The sequence below is a fragment of the Pezoporus flaviventris genome, unplaced genomic scaffold (genome assembly GCF_033815535.1).
Source record: "Pezoporus flaviventris isolate CSIRO_AGI_PZ_B2104156 unplaced genomic scaffold, CSIRO_AGI_Pfla_v1 ptg000013l, whole genome shotgun sequence".
NCBI classification, from domain to species: Eukaryota; Metazoa; Chordata; class Aves; order Psittaciformes; family Psittacidae; genus Pezoporus; species Pezoporus flaviventris.
The window spans coordinates 10,842,170-10,864,794 of record NW_026892561.1 but is presented as its reverse complement, the minus strand read 5'-3'; positions in this window follow the sequence as shown (position 1 = coordinate 10,864,794).

The window sequence follows — 22,625 nt, the reverse complement described above, 5'->3', positions numbered from 1 at the left end:
GTATGCTCATGCAAGAATGAATTTTTAGTTTAGAAAATTATAAAATATATAGTTTTACATTGGAAGAAAAGCAACAAAATGTCTTGTCAGATTCATATCCTGAAATGTACAGTTCTGAATTTTTCCATATATGGGAAAAAAAATAGTTATTATTATAATCAAACCTACAAAGCTTTTTTAAAGAAAATAGTGTAGTTACTAAGTTCTCATTCTTATCATTTTCACATTTCAAAATAAATTGATCATAGATAATCTGAAGATCATCAGTGCTGAAAAATCATTCTTATTAAAGGACAATCTGAAATATGATTGACGTTCAAAGCAAAAGAACAATAATCAAATTGTCCATTAATCCAGGTTAACAGTGAAATAAGTGGATTATTCAAGCCGATCATCTGCTATATATATTTGCATTCAGATATATGATGTAAACTAAAAGCTGAATCCACAACTTTCTTCCCTGAAGTGTGCAGAAATTCTATCAAGGTTCTTGCTGTCTCTTGCAAAAACCTGATTGCTTTTAGCACATCTCAGAACTGTTTAAAATGGAAGATGGTCTGCTTTATGCATCCTATTGTTCAGTTGTTTAAAATATTTTCTTAAGTGCCAAAATTTGGTATATGTATATTTTTTATCTCAAGTTGAAATTATTGGTTATGAAAGATTTAAGATGGTTATTACAGGAAAACTAATACTTCCTCACAATAAATGTATCACAAAAAGTATGTTACACCTCATTTTGGATTGTCTGGCACAGTCAGGACACGTAAAATAGCTGGTTCCCAAGCTAACTTCTCACATACAGAGGTAATAAAAGTGATCCTTTCAGCCTGAATACCCTTGTTTAAATCAGGTACCCAAATATTATCAAAAGTTTTATTTGTTTGGTTTTAGTGTCATCCTGGTATCTCTTATCCCTTCCAAGCAATTGAAGAGAGCAATTTGTATTGATTTGGCCTCTTTCCTGGGGTAGTAGTTGTTTTCATACATTTGTGAGGGAAGAACAGAGGGAAGAAATTATTGTAAATGCTTTCACGGCTATAGTGGAAAATATTTTGCTTTTTATATAGGGTGAACTAATGACCATACTGGTGGAGGGTCTATATCACCTTGCTACTACTACTGAGCTTTATAATGTCCAAGCATAATATACATGGAACATGTTGTTTTCACCTTATTAAGTTTAGAATTTTCTTACCTGTTCTTAAACTCTAGTTACATTTGTCTAAAACTTGTAATTTAAATGTTGTGGCCTCTGGCCAAGTTTTCAGATACTAGGAATTGTTTCTGATATCAGCAAAATTATGATAATTTATACTGATTAAGGGTCTATTTTCTTAAAATCACTGGAAAGTAAAATAATTAAAATTTAGATATGAATGAATTAAATTACCTTTGGAATCATTTGCTGCTAGCAGATACGGGATAACCATATAGAGAGTCTTATGTGTGCAGTCAGAATAGAGAACACTAAAGGAAGCTGCTGATGGTTTGAAGAGATGAGTGATATTGCTGGTAATAGGGAACCTGAAGTCTTAATTGGTTTGCTGTAAACATTACAAACGCGTTTACATACTTCCATTCACTTTCTGCTCTGTGTATTAGATAGATGGTATTCACACTGATAGCTGCAATTTAATTACAGGTAGTCTGTTATTCAATTTCAGTTGTGTCATCCCATTATGTTGGCTATGAAGCATTGCAAGGTTCAATACAGCATGTATCATGATGTCAAAGAGATAATGCCACTCAGTGGCTCGATTTTGGTTGTAAGGATTTTTATCCAGATTGGAATCAATGTTGTAAATGGTTATTAAATCCACACATTCTGGCTAACTGAAACAAAGTGAAAGATCTGAGGAAGCACATTATTTTTTATCAGAAAGAACAATTTCAATGAATAGTAAAATTGCTCACCATTGGTGAATCCATCAATATGAATAAACATATCAAACCTTACATGACTGAAGACCCTGCCCACAGGCTGTCTTCTGAGGCTTAATGAATTCACAGTATGAACAAATTGATTCAGCCATTCCAGTTACTCAATTTACTACAGCTGCCAAGCAAGTGACTGGAGCAATACTCCAGGATGTTGAGAGCAGATTTGCTTCTTCTTCATCTATTACTAGAGATTGCCCACAGACTTTGAAAATGCCATTGCACTTTCTTTTTTATGATTTTGTGGAATATATTTTCCAACGAACAAAACCTGCTTGAGTGAGGACCACAGTTATCACTTTCTCAAGGGTTAGGAAAGTATAAGGCATTTGGATGCTTCCTTGTGAGAGTGGATTTGCCAGAGGATATTAAAGAAAAAGGGTGCTAGGCTAATGCAAAAGTCTGTGAGACAGGTTTGAGAATAGGCCTTGTCCAAATATTTCCCTGTTTTATATGGTTCCTATGACTTTCTAGGATTAAGTATTTGAAAAGAGAGTAGGACTTTCCTAAGCACATTCATATAAGCTTCCTTGCTTAAGGGAAACAATGCTCCTTGCACCTCAGAAAGAACACATGGATTCTAGGATGGAAACTTAATACAGCAGATATTGGGGTGAATATATTTGGGTTGAAGTAGATTAGAAACTGCTGATTTATAGAAAACAAATCTGTAATACATATGAGGGTTACAGGAAGCTGTAAATCTCTGGGACAAGATTATGGGTAGCATCAGGGTCATTAGGTGGGAAGGTGCTATAAGTCTTTTGTTGGGTGAAATAAAAGAGCAGGTCAGATAAGACATGAATAAGCAGTAAAATCTATTTACCCTGGCCCTGATTATTCTGGATAAGTGTTCCTACTAATTTGTACTGCTGATTTCCTAGCTAAAAATGGATATGAAACACTATTTATTGAATAGTTGATTGGAAGACTGGTTTACAAGTGGTTCTTAATCCACCCTTCAGTTTGACAGCTAGTCTCCTATATCTACAACCTTACAGAAGGAAAAGAAAAAAATCTTAAACCCTACATTCTTATAAATGGCCCCTCAAGGTCTCGAGAGTATTTACTACTCTCCATCATCTCTCCATAGTGGCATGTATTAAATGGTGCTTCCGACTTTCAGTATCATATTGAATTTAGAAAAGAAATTTCTTAGTAAAATGCAGATTGTTCATGCTGTGAGTTTTAGGGACCCTAATTTCAATGAAAAGTTTTGTAAAATGTGGATGTTAGATGAGCAGAATAAAACAACTGAGGAATCCTGCTATTTGGGAAATTACCTTTTTTTAAGTTAAATGCAGGAAAATGGTGAACCTAATAAAGTAAAAGGGAAAGGAACCATCAATGACTCCCTTTAAGGCAGTCTGCCAGGCAGCCTTGGCCAGATTTCCACAGTACTACCTTCAGATTTTATTAAATTAAAATAAAACCTGTCATCTTGGCTTTCACTGGCACAGTCAAATGCACAGTCTTTTAGTCAGTTCCAACATCAGCCTTGCACTTCCAGCTAGCATTAATATTTCACAATGTAATATACATAGTTCTGTGGCATTTTTTACATATCTGGCAAAGAGATACTGAAAAAAATATCCCACTAAAAGTTAAAAAGCAGTGTTACTAACTATTTGATCATGTCAACTCCTTTTCACTGCTGTTCCTCAGGGACCAAAGCACCAAATCAAAGTACCAAAGAAATAAGAAATGAAAGAGTCCCATTAGGTCATCTAATCCAATCCTCTAGTAGCACGTAATTGTTCCCCATAATACATTTTCCACAGTTTTGTTCAGTCTGGTTTCAGATACTTGGGAACACTTCTCACTGACATGCTTTTTGAAAGCTGAATGGGTAGAGTTCATACAGACCCAGCATCACCTCTAAGGTCACCTCTTGCTTCTTCTAATTTGTCCTGGCAGTCACAGCTCTGTAGGGGCTTATACAGGGACAGGGGATTGCCAAAATGGAAAGGAAAAGCTGCAGCTGTGTGCTCTCCATCATCTTCCCCCGGGGAATTAACTTATATAGAAGGCTAAAGTAATGCAAACCAGAACTACTTCACATGTTGATGTGAGCAGCTTTACCACTTAGTTCTAGCACTGCTTTCAGAGACTTCAGCTGTGAATCTGACCTGGAGGATTCCTTGTCTGAGTCCTAAGGGTTGAAAGCTCCTACTAGATAGATTCCACCATTAGTCACAGTGCAGTCTGACAAGGATCTTAACAATATGAAAACCCAGCAGCTGTCAATGATTTATATTATTCCTTGCCTTTCCCTTTCAAGGCCTTGAACAGCCTCTGGTAAGAATGACAGCATCAGAGGAACATGGTTGGCCTGGAGATGTGGTAGCTCACAAAGTGTGGCAGTGAGTTAGAGTCTTTCCCAGGGCAATATCTGAGACATTCCAATTTTATGCCAGTAATGCAAATAGCCTAAATTACCGGGTTACTATTAAAGATCTGCAGAAAGCTCTTCCTCACATTTCTGCCCATTCAGATAGGTAGAGACATGCCTACTATCTGAAGGACAGAGGACCATACTGCCAAATTTGTGAGGACTTGAAGAAAAAATCTTTCTCTCAGGTAGATCAGGAAAACAAGAATCCCAGCAAATAGAGTAGCTTGAAGACCTGGAAATGCTACTGTTATTGTTCCCTACTTCTGAACATATGTCTGGCTAGTTCTTGAATGTCAGCTGCTCATGAGACACCCGTGATATGCTGCTTCTTAGTGTCAGAAGTACTTAGCAAGTGCATTTTCTGGTCAGGAATTGCTTATGCTATTTTGCTACATTCTCCATTGATTTAGCCAACAGATATATTTCCATCAGTCACAATGGATATATATCTTTTTCATCCAGTTTCCAAGATGTTTTCTTACATTCTTTGAGTAAAGCCCAAAGGAGACATGATAATTCATATACTCAAACAAAATTGATCAGCTCCTTTCTCTATTTTCATTAGGTAGTAGAATTCAGAATATCCTTGTTTAGGATCATTGCCTGACCCTGACCTATTCTGAAGTGTCCAGAAGGCACATCACACCATGTGAATGACAATTTTTACATGACCACAAGATCATGCTTGGATATGTTTTTCTAACAGGTCTCAGAAACCTCTTCTATTATCATGCTTGTACATTTGAGATTAACCAGGTCCCACAAGCAAAAGAAGACAATATTTTAGTTGACATGTGCATACTTTCTGTGCAAATTGAAGGTAAATCGGATCCTGAGAATGACCCCTGATAAAGAGAATAAACATACTTACCTTGTGTTTGTCTTTTGTCATCTTTTGAGTACCTTTTCCCTGAAAGTCATGACTTTTAACACCATTGCATACTCTTGATCTTAGTTACTGACCTTGGAAAAGAATGCCTGTTAAGTGGGCTCATGACAGGTGGCTTGGGAATTTTAAGGGACTAGTTCACAGTCCTAAGGACTGTGGGTATTGTCCCTGGAGATACATTATGCCTGCCAGTGTTTTATTCCTGCCTACACACTCCTTTAACACCATAAATTCAGAATGCTACCATAAAATAAATCAAACTATATACTATTTTCCATATAAAATAATATAGCTATTACCTTATTCTCCACATTTAGATATATGTAAGAGTACAGTGTATAAGCAACATGCCAGTAGTCAGAAATCAATGTACAAAAAAAAAAAAAAAAGTATGCATTCTTTTCAATGTATATGTGCTGCACCTATTACAAAAGAAGTTGACTTATATATGGATGTGAAGATACATGTGTTCTCATTTTGTGGAAGAGACCCAATTTATTTCATTGCAGATTCACTGCAGAAACTTGACATGCAAGTGAATAACTTAGCATCATTGGGGGGATTTTAAGATTCTCTAGCTATGGAGGTTTACGCAAACTGTTTATGGAAATGTAGAAAATATTTTTTCACTACTAAATGTCTACATACATAGTCACATACAAAATATGTCATGGAGTTTGTTTATTTACAGGTATGAGATGAAATTTCTGTATGAAGCCTTGAATTTTGCAAACTATGTCCTATAAAAAAATGTGCACTGAGAAGTCTTTCAACTATCTATAACAGCTGACACTGTTTCAGAATTTCTAAACAATGGCTATAGCTTTGGTCAGAGCTCATTTTACTGTTCCTGTAAGAATCCACAAAATGTGGCCAGCACAGATTCTCCCTCATGCAAAGAATTCACCTCAAGAATGAGAAATGAGGCTGTGAGCATATTATCATCTAATTATTCCACAATCCATTATGTTACATTTTTGAATTCCCGTTGACTTCAGTACTTACTTGCAGTTTTGCTTCAGAAGCAGGACTTTGAAATGTAAGAATGCAATATACAGTCCACTCCATGCAAAGTTTATTAAAACAAAACAATATTCACATGAAAGCTCTTTCAAAATACTAAGCTAAATGATGAGTAGAGGTGCCAAAACAGGTTGATAAATCCTTCAATCATCGTGTACCTTTTCCAGCAGTTTTCAAGTCATACTTGAATTTGTTGCCTTTCAGCACAATGCACATACCTTCTACTTTTTTCTGTGAACAAGACAATTAACAGTGCACCTTAATGAGAAATGTTCAATAAATCTTACTCTCATTTATGAAGGCATTTCCAGAGAAAACTCATTTTGATAGCATTCAGGGCTGAGAGAAAAGAGGTATCCTGGTATTTTCTAAGGAAACAAAATTCTACCGTCTTTCTTCAATTGTTTTAAAAATGATTGTATCAGCCAGTGTATCAACCACTGATGTTTGTGGTTGGTTGTTTTGATTTGTTTTCTTTCTTTTCTAAAGAAGTGTGGCTAGAAGTTCTGGTCCTTCTCCCACTCATGGCTCCTACTTTTTATTCAAACTAATAGAGATGCACTGCTGGCATTTGGGGGTATAAGGTTTGAAGGATAATTGTTCACATTCCTGCCACTGAATTAATTCTAGAAAAAAATGTTGTTTCTTTGAGGCTGCTGACTCAAAGAGTCAGCAGAAAAAATGTTAAGTACTATGGAGACAGATAGGATGTCCCTAGATTGAAAGAACTAGAATTTCCTTCTGAATTGGGAGCTTTGTCAAGCAAAAGCAAAGATAAACACAAGCAGGTTAAGATGTTTGTTTATTCTGTGTTAACAGACAAACTTCTCCAGGATTAAATTTCTTCTGTCTAGATTATATCTTCTTGCTAATACACTCTCAGTGAAACCAAATGTAACACAAATAATATTTTGTTTATTCAGTTTTTAAAAGGCAAAATGCATTGTAGTCTGCATAACTTTTTTGTTTTATTACTTCAAAAATTATTTCCCGATGACAAAAAGAATGCATGACTAACATCCCAAATTGTTTGGAGTGTAAAAGTTCCTTCATTAAATCTCCTCATCTACCATGTTCAGAAGAGGGGAATTGGTCTCAACTGAAAAAATAATATTGTAAATATATAGGTCCATAAAGAGGCTGGAATTGTAATGAGAATGTACTGTTCTCATGACACTTTCTGTACCATTTGATAATTTTTATATAAAATTCATATAGAAACCAATGTACTACAGGTTGCCTGCATCTTCACAATGAATTACAAACTTTGGCTTAGTTCTCAGTGACTGCAATGAGAGAACCCATTTGTCTCATGGTTCCCTGTTAACCTTAGCACTCCATCTGTGCAGTATTAGGGTCTATACTGCTGTATATTTCTCATATTTCTCTTTGTTTCTAAGTGAATATTAAATGGTAAGGTCTGATCCGATAAAATTCATTCATGTCAATGTGACGACTGCACCGATTTAATTCCCTAAGGCAGGACACCTGCTGAATCGTACTATCACTTTAGAATATGCCTGCTGCCTCTGTTTGGAATGACCTAAAAGAATGACTGCCAGAGAAAAAGAAGCAATTTTCCAGTTTTCTTCTTGCAAATGAGTGTCTTTTCTGTAGGTAAGCAGAAAATGTAAAATAATACCAATTTTTCTTCTAATTTACTAGTCAATCTTGTTCAGTTTGGGGAACATTCATTTAGTATATACCATTTAAGACAAAGCAAATCTATATTTGTCGTGCTCCCTTCACAATGTTACATTTTTATTGATTGCATAGTGACAATTAAATTATTGTGCTTTAAGCTACATCAGGCACATTTATTTCCCCCACTCCTCTTTCTTCTGCCTCTCTCTTCCCACCCATTTCCCCACCCCCACCCCCCTTTTTCAATAGACTTCTTTGATTACTGCCAGATATAGCCATTAGGCTGTTCTAAACCTGTGTTTCCTGGCCTGATTTAGTGCATGGCTGTCCCGTGAAGAAAGCCATTTGAATAGGCTGCAGTACTTTTTTTGAACTTCAAAAATGCCAGTACACTTTGACCATTTCACCTGTGCAAGAGTAGAGTTAGAAAGTGTAAAATGTCTTCTACATTTATACAGAAGTTATCCTCACAACCCATAAACAATACCTCAATCAACATGTGTGTGTAGGTGCATTTAACTGCTCAAGGGCATGATCCAAAACTTGGTGAAATCAAAGGAATCCCTTCAGGTAAATTCAGTGGACTTTGCTTAGTATCACGTGTGTCCTGGGTTCAGCAGTAGCAGTCATTTTTCCCCTTCTTGGTAGCTGGTGCAGTGCAGTGTTTTGACTTTCAGCTCGGGAACAGAGCTGATAGAGATGTTTTGGTTTGGCCAAGGACTTTGTGAGCCTCATGCTCTGCCAGGGGGGAGGGGAAGCCAGGAGGAAGCAGAGACAGGACACCTGACCCAAACTGACCAAAGAGCTATTCCATACCACAGCACATCATGCCCAGGATGTAACTGGGAGTTAGCCGGAAGGGTTGGGAGACTGCAGGGTTGGAGGAGGTATCGGTCGGAGCTTGGTCGGGCTTGGGGGCTGAGTTATCGGTCAGCTGGTGCTGAGGTGTTGTATTCTCTTCCCTTGTTATTTCCTTTATCATTATTATCATTGGTGGTAGCAGTAGTGATTTGTGTTATACCTTAGTTACTAAACTGTTCTTATCTCAACCCGTGGGAGTTGCATTCTTTTCGATTCTCCTCTCCATCCCTCCGAGAGCAGGGGGAGGGCAAGAAAGGGGGGGGAAGTGAGCGAACGAATTACCTGACTGGGTTTAAACCACGACAGTTCTTTTTGGCGCCCAACGTGGGGCACGAGGGGTTGAGATAACGACAGATCTGTCCGGATTAATAGTCACTCGTCACAATGACGATTTATTGGCTCTCAGAGTTGTTTCTCTTGATCTCACAGCTTCAGAATGTTGTAACTTACTTAGAGCCGGTATTTGCTGTGTTAGTGTTTATCAAGTGTGGGGCCTGGGCTAAGGTTCTTGTCTCACTGTGCTTTATGGCAATGGCTTGTAATACGGGCGGGCTCCAGCAGCAGGGCGGGACGGACGTGGCCGTGGACTTGTACCTGGCCGTCCGGCTGCTCTTCACCGTCGTGGCCCTCACCCTACTCTCCATCTTCGTGAGGCTGCGGGGAACTGAGGGGGAGCGGCCCCGGGAGCCGGCGGCAGCCGAACCGGCCCGGGAGAGCGGCCCCGGGGACCAAGCGGCGGCGGGAGCGGGGCCTGAGGCCGCGAGGGGACGGCTGCCGGTGGAGGAGGTCGGGGCGGTCGAGGAGAGGAGGGAGGCGGCTGCCGAGCAGCGGGAGAAGGCGGCGGAGGAGCCGAGCCCCGCGGAGGAGCCGAGCCTCCCGGCCGAGCCCAGCCCCGCGACGGCCGAGAGCATCCCCCGGAAGCCGCCCGCCGAGCCCCAGGAGGATGCAGGAGACCACGCAGCATTTTCCAGCAAGGCAGAGGAGTAAGAGCTGGACTCCGGAAAAGAGAAGCTGGCGGTGGGAGAGCCGGCAAGCACAGCAGCTACACCAGCCCCAGTGACAAGTACAGCAGCATCAACTGAGAGTTCTGAAGGTTTTGAATGGCCTTTGGGTACCCTTGGGACCTGCCTGCTGATTGTGGTGGGGATCAGCATGTTGGCACACACACAGACCGTGTTCTACCCACAACCATTTTGTCTGATCTCAAAAGTTAAGCAGAGTCAGGTTTGGGTCTTGTCTGGGGTTAGACAACAATATAGGGGGACCAAAAGATTTTTTCCAAGGCTGGACAGTCATGAGTGGCAGGGCATGTGGGACAGTATGGGCAAGTATCTAGTCCACTGGGCCCCTCCAGTGCTTTGGAAGCATTGGAGATGGAAGGCAGCTGTATGGAGTCCCCAGCAACAAGCTGCAGAAACTGCTAAAGGGGACAGTGAATTATTTTAAGCCTGGTGGGCCCATGGCACTTCAGGCCATCAGAGCAGAGATGCAACATAGAGATGGACTCATGATCGAGGGGTGGACTTAGCAATGGACACTATTGCCCAGGTTATTCACAAGTGTGAACACTGCACACAGTCTCTCCTGCTCTGGAAGACTGTTACAAGAGGTGGAGCCTGACATCATGGACCAGATGGACTCAGCAGCTTTATAGGGACTGGTCCATGCACTAAGATAAGAGTGATGGTATATTGAAAATGTGGGATCTGAGCATGACGTGAATGGTATGGAATAAGAGGTGGATAATGTCCTGGGTTCAGCAGTAGCAGTCATTTTTCCCCTTCTTGGTAGCTGGTGTAGTGCAGTGTTTTGACTTTCAGCTCGGGAACAGAGCTGATAGCGATGTTTCGGTTTGGCCAAGGACTTTGTGAGCCTCATGCTCTGCCAGGGGGGAGGGGAAGCCAGGAGGAAGCAGAGACAGGACACCTGACCCAAACTGACCAAAGAGCTATTCCATACCACAGCACATCATGCCCAGGATGTAACTGGGAGTTAGCCGGAAGGGCTGGGAGACTGCAGGGTTGGAGGAGGTATCGGTCGGAGCTTGGTCGGGCTTGGGGGCTGAGTTATCGGTCAGCTGGTGCTGAGGTGTTGTATTCTCTTCCCTTGTTATTTCCTTTATCATTATTATCATTGGTGGTAGCAGTAGTGATTTGTGTTATACCTTAGTTACTAAACTGTTCTTATCTCAACCCGTGGGAGTTGCATTCTTTTCGATTCTCCTCTCCATCCCTCCGAGAGCAGGGGGAGGGCAAGAAAGGGGGGGGAAGTGAGCGAACGAATTACCTGACTGGGTTTAAACCACGACAGTTCTTTTTGGCGCCCAACGTGGGGCACGAGGGGTTGAGATAACGACAGATCTGTCCGGATTAATAGTCACTCGTCACAATGACGATTTATTGGCTCTCAGAGTTGTTTCTCTTGATCTCACAGCTTCAGAATGTTGTAACTTACTTAGAGCCGGTATTTGCTGTGTTAGTGTTTATCAAGTGTGGGGCCTGGGCTAAGGTTCTTGTCTCACTGTGCTTTATGGCAATGGCTTGTAATACGGGCGGGCTCCAGCAGCAGGGCGGGACGGACGTGGCCGTGGACTTGTACCTGGCCGTCCGGCTGCTCTTCACCGTCGTGGCCCTCACCCTACTCTCCATCTTCGTGAGGCTGCGGGGAGCCGAGGGGGAGCGGCCCCGGGAGCCGGCGGCAGCCGAACCGGCCCGGGAGAGCGGCCCCGGGGACCAAGCGGCGGCGGGAGCGGGGCCTGAGGCCGCGAGGGGACGGCTGCCGGTGGAGGAGGTCGGGGCGGTCGAGGAGAGGAGGGAGGCGGCTGCCGAGCAGCGGGAGAAGGCGGCGGAGGAGCCGAGCCCCGCGGAGGAGCCGAGCCTCCCGGCCGAGCCCAGCCCCGCGACGGCCGAGAGCATCCCCCGGAAGCCGCCCGCCGAGCCCCAGGAGGATGCAGGAGACCACGCAGCATTTTCCAGCAAGGCAGAGGAGTAAGAGCTGGACTCCGGAAAAGAGAAGCTGGCGGTGGGAGAGCCGGCAAGCACAGCAGCTACACCAGCCCCAGTGACAAGTACAGCAGCATCAACTGAGAGTTCTGAAGGTTTTGAATGGCCTTTGGGTACCCTTGGGACCTGCCTGCTGATTGTGGTGGGGATCAGCATGTTGGCACACACACAGACCGTGTTCTACCCACAACCATTTTGTCTGATCTCAAAAGTTAAGCAGAGTCAGGTTTGGGTCTTGTCTGGGGTTAGACAACAATATAGGGGGACCAAAAGATTTTTTCCAAGGCTGGACAGTCATGAGTGGCAGGGCATGTGGGACAGTATGGGCAAGTATCTAGTCCACTGGGCCCCTCCAGTGCTTTGGAAGCATTGGAGATGGAAGGCAGCTGTATGGAGTCCCCAGCAACAAGCTGCAGAAACTGCTAAAGGGGACAGTGAATTATTTTAAGCCTGGTGGGCCCATGGCACTTCAGGCCATCAGAGCAGAGATGCAACATAGAGATGGACTCATGATCGAGGGGTGGACTTAGCAATGGACACTATTGCCCAGGTTATTCACAAGTGTGAACACTGCACACAGTCTCTCCTGCTCTGGAAGACTGTTACAAGAGGTGGAGCCTGACATCATGGACCAGATGGACTCAGCAGCTTTATAGGGACTGGTCCATGCACTAAGATAAGAGTGATGGTATATTGAAAATGTGGGATCTGAGCATGACGTGAATGGTATGGAATAAGAGGTGGATAATGTCCTGGGTTCAGCAGTAGCAGTCATTTTTCCCCTTCTTGGTAGCTGGTGTAGTGCAGTGTTTTGACTTTCAGCTCGGGAACAGAGCTGATAGCGATGTTTCGGTTTGGCCAAGGACTTTGTGAGCCTCATGCTCTGCCAGGGGGGAGGGGAAGCCAGGAGGAAGCAGAGACAGGACACCTGACCCAAACTGACCAAAGAGCTATTCCATACCACAGCACATCATGCCCAGGATGTAACTGGGAGTTAGCCGGAAGGGCTGGGAGACTGCAGGGTTGGAGGAGGTATCGGTCGGAGCTTGGTCGGGCTTGGGGGCTGAGTTATCGGTCAGCTGGTGCTGAGGTGTTGTATTCTCTTCCCTTGTTATTTCCTTTATCATTATTATCATTGGTGGTAGCAGTAGTGATTTGTGTTATACCTTAGTTACTAAACTGTTCTTATCTCAACCCATGGGAGTTGCATTCTTTTCGATTCTCCTCTCCATCCCTCCGAGAGCAGGGGGAGGGCAAGAAAGGGGGGGGAAGTGAGCGAACGAATTACCTGACTGGGTTTAAACCACGACAACATGCACCAGATTTACTGACTAAATAGCTGCAGTTGAAAAGTCATCTCTAATATCTGCGGGTACTGTGTTATTTAATGGGGAGCTATGCAGTGGCAATGAATTAACTACTGCATTGTAAATATGTTAACATAAACTGAAAGGTTTTATTGAGAGATGTACTTTTGAGTGTGATTTTAAGGTTCAAAATATGCAAAGTTAAAACAAGTATAGCCAAACTTGGGAACAACCTGCAAATTTCTACCTTTCAAAATTCAGATGCCAAGTGGTTTCTGCCCTTAAAATTTTCAATTTTCTCATTCTCCATGAGCAGAACTAGGGTGACAACCTCTTTCCTCTGACACACTGGCACCGCACAAGCTGGGGCATGCTGCCACTGCTATACCTGCTTGTTGGACAGAGGATTTCACTTTTCACTGCTCTCAGTCCAGCCACAAACCTGATGATTCTAAGTTCATAGTTTAAGTTATCCTTCTTTACTGTATTCATTAAAAAATACATAGAACTGTTCTTTAAAGCCAGAGGGTTTTGGTTTTTTGTTTTTTTTTTTTTTCAAATTCCAAATGCTGCAGTTTAAAACTCTTTTAAATCATCAGTCTGGATTTAGATGCTTCTAAGTCAACTCAAACATGTCATTACAATAAAACTTTGACCTATTATCACCTTTCAGGGAGTGATAATAAAACTACATTCCCAAATCTTCAAAGTATCACAAAGTATATATATACTGTATACTATGGTTTAGGGGTTTCTTCACAGAATATTCATGTGGAAAGAAAAAGTGCGTAATAAAATAATCTTCAAGCCATTCTAATAATCCATTAAGTTCTCATAGAGGTTAAGAAAGGTTGGCTATAAATTAATCCCCTGAAAGTTATCAAATATTCCTTTTTTTTCTGTTTATTTCCAAGTAAAATGTTTCCAATAAATGTGTTGCTTCCATTAAAAAAAAAAAAGAAGGCACATTTTGTTGTGCTTCCTGTAAAGTGTCAGTCTTAGCTTTTAAGAGCTCAGAAAAAAATGAACTCCTGGCATAAATAAATCACCAGATGCTGTGACTCGTAGATTATTCAATGAACAGAGTACAATTTTTTTTAAGAAAACACCCCTCTTCTTTTTCAACTGCATCTTTTCATTGTCCCTGCACAATAAAGGTAAAGACTGCCAAGCCTGTTTTCTACTATGAGACAAGATCACCAATGTGACAAAATGTTAAAATGCACTTGTTTTAACCATACATAAAAGATTTATCACTGAGCCCGAATGGACAATAATAACCTTGTTGTCATGATCTTAGGTTCATTTTTCTCTTATGGAAATGAAACATAATTATACTTAAAGAGAAATCTGTTCCTGGGAGCTTAATTTCTGTTAGAATTTCACAGAAGCAGCAGCTCATAACTACCTTGGGTTAAGTGCTTTGAGATCCTAGGTAGAATTATAAACTTTCAGATCCGTAGAAGTATATTATTATCATACCAGTCACACAATCTAGAATAAAAAACCTGCAAGTAAACACTAATGCCAATTAGGGAATGGAGGAAAGAGCAAAGCACTCTGCCTGTTCTTTCAGTGAAAAATAGAGTATGTGATTATTGTCCTATGGACTGTGGTTTAGAGACAGTGGAGGATATTTCGTTCCTGGTGGAAAAGAATATAACATGACAGCTGCTATTTTTAGTTCTGTTTAAAAATGTTAATTGAAATCTAAACTAGCAATAGGAACCCCTTAGGCTTTAACAGACTAAGACAAATATATGATGTAGAATCAAAGTATAAAGGCTAGACCTAGCATAATGTGCAGGAAAGAAAAGTAACAATGTATAATTATTATTCCCAAGAGGAAAAGAAGAAAACACAGTTGTTCAATCTGTATTTCTGTAATGAACACTAAGAACAGGACCGAAGAAGACAAAAATCTACATTATATTTGCTGTTGAAGCAGATATAATGGTTTATAATGCATGTATCTCTGGAGTCATAGTGTAAAAATCATAACAGGGCACTGTTATCCAGAAATCCCAAGTTATCTCTGGTTCTACCGCTGGACATGTGAACTTCATTAAGCGACTGAAACCTAGATCCAAGGAAAATCTTGGATACTGAGAAAGTAAATTAGACTATAAATTAGAATAAAAGAAAACCTTTTCCAGACAGGCACATACGTAACATGCAGGGAGAGAGAGGGACATGAGGTGAGAACTAAAACAAGCAGCCCACAGAGAAGGATGTAGCTGAGAGCAGCCTACAGAGAGGAGGTACTGAACACAGGATAAATAATTACTCCTGCCTCCTCTGTCGGTTTTTTTTTCAAAACTGGGTATCCAGCACTCTCTCCCGGTTACTTGCTTTCTACAACTGCTTATGTCCATTATTTTAATTTTAAGGACTGCTAGAACATAGGATAGTGGTAATGGTTGCAAAATGTGTACCAGCCAAATGACTATAATGATTATAAGTGTCCTGTGTCAGTGTCTTCCACAGCCCGAGGCTAGGCAGCTTGCTGTGCTGGTTTTGGCTGGGATAGAGTTCATTTTCTTCACAGTAGCTAGTATGGGCTATGTTTTGGGTTTGTACTGAAAACATGTTGGTAACACAGGGATGTTTTAGTTATCGCTGAGCAGTGCTTACACAGAAGCAAGGCCTTTTCTGCCTCTTATCTCACCTCAAGGGATGCATAAGAAGTTGGGAGGCAACATAGCTGGCACAGCTGACCTCAGCTGACCCAAGAGTTATTCCATACTTATGATGGAATATGCTCAGCAACAAAACTAGGAGGGAGGTTAGAGGGAGGTTGGAGGGAGAACACTGCTGGGGGACTAACTGGAGGTCACTCAGTAGTTGATGATCAATTGTCCTAATTTGAACCACTTGTATTTCTTGGGGATTATTTCTCTCTTTGTTGTTTTCCTTTTCATTACGTATCCTCAACCTTATCCTTATGTTTTATTTAAATTCTAAAGATGGTTTCATCTCAACCTATGAGTTTTCTCAGTTCTACACTTCTGATTCTCTTCCCCCTGAGAAGGGGGAATCTTCTGATTCCCATCGAGGTGCAGGGGGGTAAGCAAGTGGCTGTGTGGTGTTTAGCTGATGGCTGGGGTTAAGCCATGACACTTGCATATCTGGTCTCACCTCTTCTCCACTGAAATATAGCTAAGGTTAGCAGCCATTCCCCTTGTTTAAATTGGCTGATCTTTAGAAAGGGCTGCAAAATAAATTGTGCCAGAAAGATAGAAGAAAAATAAATACAAGTCTGTGGACCAGTGATAAATAGCATTTATCCAGGAAACGGTAGTTCTGGATTTCAGGTTTTGAGTGCATCATTTTATATAATAAAATGTAAATTATCTTGTGTGTTGTGATTTCTTAGCTGGCATTTCATTTAGCACTTAGAATTTGTAGTATTTTCACCATGTGCTTTTTAATGCCAAGAGGCCCCTTCTTGCCTCTGGCAATTAATATTGATGTTTACGAGAGACAAGCTTGGGACTAGAAGGCTTTTCTCTGAATGAGAATAGAGTGAACTGTTAGTTGCAGAAATTTAAAATGAGTGTTACCTTCTGTTGATAGTAGGCTGAGCTCAAGGGAACTTGAAAAAAGTTTTCTGCCTAACCATAGTCTTCCACAAACTGCTGACCATATCTCCCTATTTTGACCAGTGGTTTATCACATAAGTGAATATAAAAAACATTTTCAATTAACTGCTCTAATTCACATTAAAAGACTTTGTGGTCATTTCTCATGAAAGCCAAGAACAGTTTTTATATATATAAATATCATTTAACTTAAGCAATAAAATGTCTAGTATTTAAACAAGAGCCAGAAACCCTACTTCAAAAGTAATCATCTCAAAACCAGCTGATCATCCTAAGATATTTTAATGCTGAGCTATCCCAAGGAGACTTAGACTCTAGTCAAATGAAATCTGAAGTGAAGTTTGGGTTGCAACAGGCTGGTCCACTGAGAAAAATTGCCAAACAATACCTTCATATAGATTACCAGTTTCTGAACTTTACTGTCCTTTCAAGGTTACGATATGTTTGGGATTACTAATATTACATTGAATGACTGAACTGGTACATTTATGAAGCACGTATATGACTGTTTTTAATACTGTCACCTTAATTTATGTGTTGCCTTGAAAAACTGTATCATCAGAGTTTATAGTGCTGCCCAGAAATTTCATAGTGCGAAGCAATCACAGCAAAAGGTAGGTTTCTCATTAAAATCTGTCAAAGATTAAAAAAAAAATTTCTTTGTTACAGACAAAATAAAGATGAAAAAAGTGATGATAACATTTAGTTCTACAGATTATATCAGATTATATTATACTAGTGATTTTGCTACATACTTATACAACTTTGAGTCAAATCTGTTCTATTTCACCACACATTTTCCTGCTCCTGAAATACAAATACCTTTTTTTCTTTAAAATCTAACTGTTAGTTTTCTTTAAAATCTAATATTCTCCTGTTTCTGCAAGGAGACAAAGAACAATACACATGTTACTCCATGATAATCTCTTATTTCTTGTAATTTATGATAATAGATGTCATTCACAAAAGTCAGGCATCAGGTTAGCTATCTGACTTCCTAAGTATGCATCTATAACAATACATATACATGCAGCTGCATCAAATATTCAAAAGTGCATAAAGACATATATAATAAAAAAATTTAACAGTATTATATGGTAATATATATTGTATGTATACATTTCTGCTATTTCAGATGTCATGTTCTTTAAAAAGACATTGAATTATATAACACAGTAGTAGAATTTTCTGAATTACTGTTTTAAAAATATTATAATTGAAACTAGGTGAAAGCAGTTATAACAATTGGAATCACCAACATGCAAGTTTCTAGTGCTTTGCAGTGATTATTTGTAGTATGTTAGCACTGGAAGGCCCTAACCAGGAGTGGGCCTTATTACGCTAGTCAGTATTTAAACAAATAATAAGAGACAGTCCATACCCTGAGAGACACAGAGTAAACACATAGGTTAGAAGGAAAAAAAGGTAACAGAGGTAGGAAAATATTTGCCTAAGGGGATTGAAAGTGGGAAGAGTAGAAATGCCAAGGTTAACATACTGGTTTCCACAATGTTTCTCATCCTTCCTTTCATAGCAATAATTCCTCCTTGAATAATTTGCTTTTTGGCATGTCTGTCAGCACAGATAGCATTTGTGGATAGAAGTGAGCATGGAGATAACAGCTATGAAGAAGGTAGGCTGGTTAAGTATTTGAAATTTTGCTTCCCTCAAAATTTCAAGGGTTTTACAGAGATATGAAATCAATGCAAAATATACAAAAAGCACACTGAAATTACCAGTAAACTTTGAAAGAGAGTGCTTAAGAAAATTATGCAGAATTAAAGGATGAGAAGTATCTGGTGAATACCTGGTTTGAAGCTGGCTACCTATGTGATTCAGGGCCTTAACTAATAGGCTGTGGCCTTTATCTGCGAGAATAACTGCTCATAATGAGTAAAACAAATTCTGCAGGAGAGACCAAAAGTTGTTTTTTGGCAAAGTTTAGTCTCTGTTCTAAATCAGACAGAGCAAAATCTTGACCATACTTGCCCGAGGGAAGCAGCATATAGTTAGTTCACTGGATATTCTTTGTTTCTATGGCATTTTAACTATAAATTCCTTCCTTGACCCAAGGAAAGCATTATCAAAATGTAGCATGCTTATGAAAACGTTAGGATGGTCTCTGTTTTTCTATGCAGAAACACCTTTTTGTAAATCTGATCCTCTCAATCCAACTCTATGGAGATTTATTTGTAGATAACTTGAGGTCTGTCAACCCAGTGATGATTCAACTGGCACAAGGGTGTTTTTTTTCTCTTGTCAATTTTTCTGTGGGTGTTCTTTATATTAAAGATATATAAAATTCTGTATTTCTAATGCCTTACTCTTTATGCTACAATGACTCTCTGCTTCCCTAGTTTATGTGAGTTAAGCTTAAAATGAGATTTTCAATCAGAAAGATGATGCTTATGATAGCAGAGTGCAGAAAAAATAAACAGATTTTCAAAGTAGTGGCAGAGACAGAGTAGATCCCTCTTTGTCATGGTTTAAGCCCAGTCGTAACTCAGAACCACACAGCCACTCTCTCACTCCCCCCCCTTTCCTCCCCCCACTCCCAGAGGGATGGGGAGGAGAATGAAAAGAATGTAACTCACACAGGTTGAGATAAGAACAGTCCAGTAACTAAGGTATAACACAAACCACTGCTGCTACCACCAATAATAACGATAAGCGAAATAACAAGGGAAGAGAATACAAGCGCTCACCACCTGCTGACCAATACCCAGCCTGACCGAGCAGTGATCTAACCCTTCCAAGTAACTGCCCCCAGTTTATATACCGGGTGTGACGTGCTGTGGCATGGAATACCTCTTTGGCTAGTTTGGGTCAGGTGTCCTGTCTCTTCTTCCTCACGGCTTCCCCTCCTCCCTGGCAGAGCATGAGACTCAGAAAGTCCTTGGTCAGAGTCAACATTACTTAGCAACAACTAAAAACATCAGTGTTATCAGCACTGTTCTCAGGCTGAAAGTCAAAAACACAGCACTGCACCAGCTATGAAGATGGAGAAAAATGGCTGCTACTGCTGAACCCAGGACACTTGAAGGTGAAAAGTTCAAGCATTTCCTGAAATGACAAAAAAAAAAATAAAAGGTTCAAATGAATGAGAAATTTTTTATCCATTTGCATGCTGGTTGGGTAACAACACTTATTGACATAAAAGAAAGCTCATGCCTCCTCACGCTGGGGGTCATGAGAACTATTTTCTGACTAAGTGCCAGTCACTGGTTGTTCTAAAGGCTTATTTCTCCAGAAGCTCTTCTAATATAGGTTCAGAGCAAGACACAGTCATCTCCAGAATTTTATGTGCTCAGGATGCTTTGTGAACCACTGTAAAGTGGAAATCTATAGACTACTTACATAATACGATAAAAAAACAAAATTTTAAGTTCAAGAGCCAATTTAAAAAAAATTTTATTATCCTAATCCTGATCTCCTTATCAAGAATTTTATTTGTGTTAGGAAACCAGTATGATGAACTAGAAAGCCTTTATTTACAAATATTGCAAGTATTAGCAAGTTACAGGCAGTGTATGATAGGCTAACAAGTGAGTATTTTTGTCTGGTTTAGACACTTTTATCCAAACAAGGGTAGAAAATACTTGCATTTTGGTTTTAGCATTCTTGATGACAATATAAGATAGTGAAAGTGAATTAAATATTTTAATATAAAACAAGTGGCTAAAAACATCAGCATGGTGGAGAACAAGAGCTCTTTAGATTATTCAAGCAACTGTTTATTCTCTCCTCAGGAATATTATAACCCTGTAGCTTACACTGCAGTTTCTTATCCAGAAAGAGAGTAAAAAATGGAGTCAAATATTGCATGAACTGACTCACACTATTAAAAAGGCTCAGTGAAACCCCGAATCTGGCAGGTTAAAAGTTCTTTATTAACCATACACACACAATGGTTTCATTTTCAAATCATTCTCAAAATCACAAAACTCCAAATGCTCTGACTTTTGTTGGGTTTGAATGATGGTAGAATTACCTAATCTTATCTGAATGATCAGAAACTCTCACATTTACAAATGGAAATCTCAAATGACAAGGACAGCCACTCAGGGCTTTGACTCACATGAGAACCAGGAAATGTATGAAATTAAAATAAAGGCACAAAAGAGAAATAGTCTAATTTTGTTTGGTTTTGTTTTTTTTTTCCAATGTGTTTGGTGTGGGTCTAGAAAACGCATCCTCATTTGCTCTTCTGTTAATCCAAGTCATTTACCCAGCTTGCTAAATGATTTTACTAAAATCTTGGGACGTTTACTGAAAAAGTAAAGATAATCAAAGAGAAGAAGACATTTGCTTGATATTTTTTCATTACAGACTTCTATGTTTGTCATACTTTACCATATTGTTGTAATGTCTTATAAGCCCATCAGTTTAACTGCTGGCTAATATACATCATCTTTGCATCTGTGTTTGTTTCTGCACCTTCTCATTGCATTTTCCGTCCAAAAGGAAAGTTATGTAACATGCTTTAAGTGAAACACAGCTAACAGCAAAGCTGCTGAAGCCATTTTCTATAGATCCATATTTGCTATCATTTAAAAAATGACGACTATTTGATCTGAATCATTTCCCATTACTTTAAAAAACAACTTTAAAAATAACCTATTGGGTAATATCCATGGAAGCTTTCTGAACATGGATGCTTTAATGATAAGAAAGATTCTTTATTCTTTTTTTGCTTTTTCTGCTAAATAGATTTTGAGAGCTCTGCGGTCCCCAAATACCATAACCTTGCAGTTAACACAAGCAGACATCTTTGAAAAACTGAAAGTAGTTTACGTTTTAGTGGCTCTGTTACTAAGATAAAGACAGTATAACTCCACAAAAGCTATCCTTCCAGCCAGAAATTGCAATAAAATATTTTATTGTATTATTACTAGGAAAGTAAATGAAAAAAATACATTGAGAAAAATGCCCTTTTTTCTCATGAGGTCTTACTTCATATTTTCACTTTAAAATGTCTAATATTGTTGACATGAGTCACTTTGAAAAGCACCCAAATGTTCAGGAAGCTGCCAGGTCTCAAGCATCCACCTTAAATAATATGTTCCTTGTCAGTCACTAAATATAAAATTCTCTCATCTTCTGCTTACATGATTTTAGACAGTTATTTGACCTGATATGTATATGTATGCACCACCTTTTTTTATTCTATAAGCTCACATTTTAGAAACATTTAGAAAACTGTGATCATTAAATAACACTATTAGCAAAATAGCTTTAATAACACTATTTGCAAAATAGAAGCATGAAATTTTGCCCCACAGCTCCCTTCCTTATCTCTCCCTGGGCTTTCTGTGTGTGAAACAATGAGAAGAATGGCACAGAATGGGTTTTATCTGGTCACAGACAGTCCTTGATATGCCACTCTCTAGCTTGCCTAATAGGCAAGATGTTGTATTCTAAACAACGTCTTTTGAGGTTTTAACTCATGTAGAATTATTTAGAAGACTTTAGATGGTGTCACAGTTGCTGGAAATAAGACATCATTTTGGGATATAATCCAGATTTAAACAACTATCTACAGTACACATCTGTCATCATTATGTTGCAACTGCTCTAACTTGCAGTTTATTTCAGTGGTTGACAGAACTGTAGTAGTTATCTTTTAAAATATTAATACCAGAGAAGGCTGTGTTCTTTGCTCTACAGACACACAAGAGAGAAGGGAGGAGTGTTTCTCTATTCTAGTCTAGCTGGACAGTTAGCAGAAAGCAGAAAGAGTACAAGAGCACTCATTTCCAGAGCATGCAAGTGTCTATACTCTCACAGTGGCTTGTAACAGGTCAGTATAATTAGGTATGTCAATGTGCAATAAAGGGCATTAAAACCCACAGCACTTCCCACCACAACAGGCAGGGTCCTTGGATAATTTAATTCCTGGCAGTTTTCCACATGAAAAGGTAGAAAATTCATTCCCTGAAAGAGAATGTTAATGGGACAGCT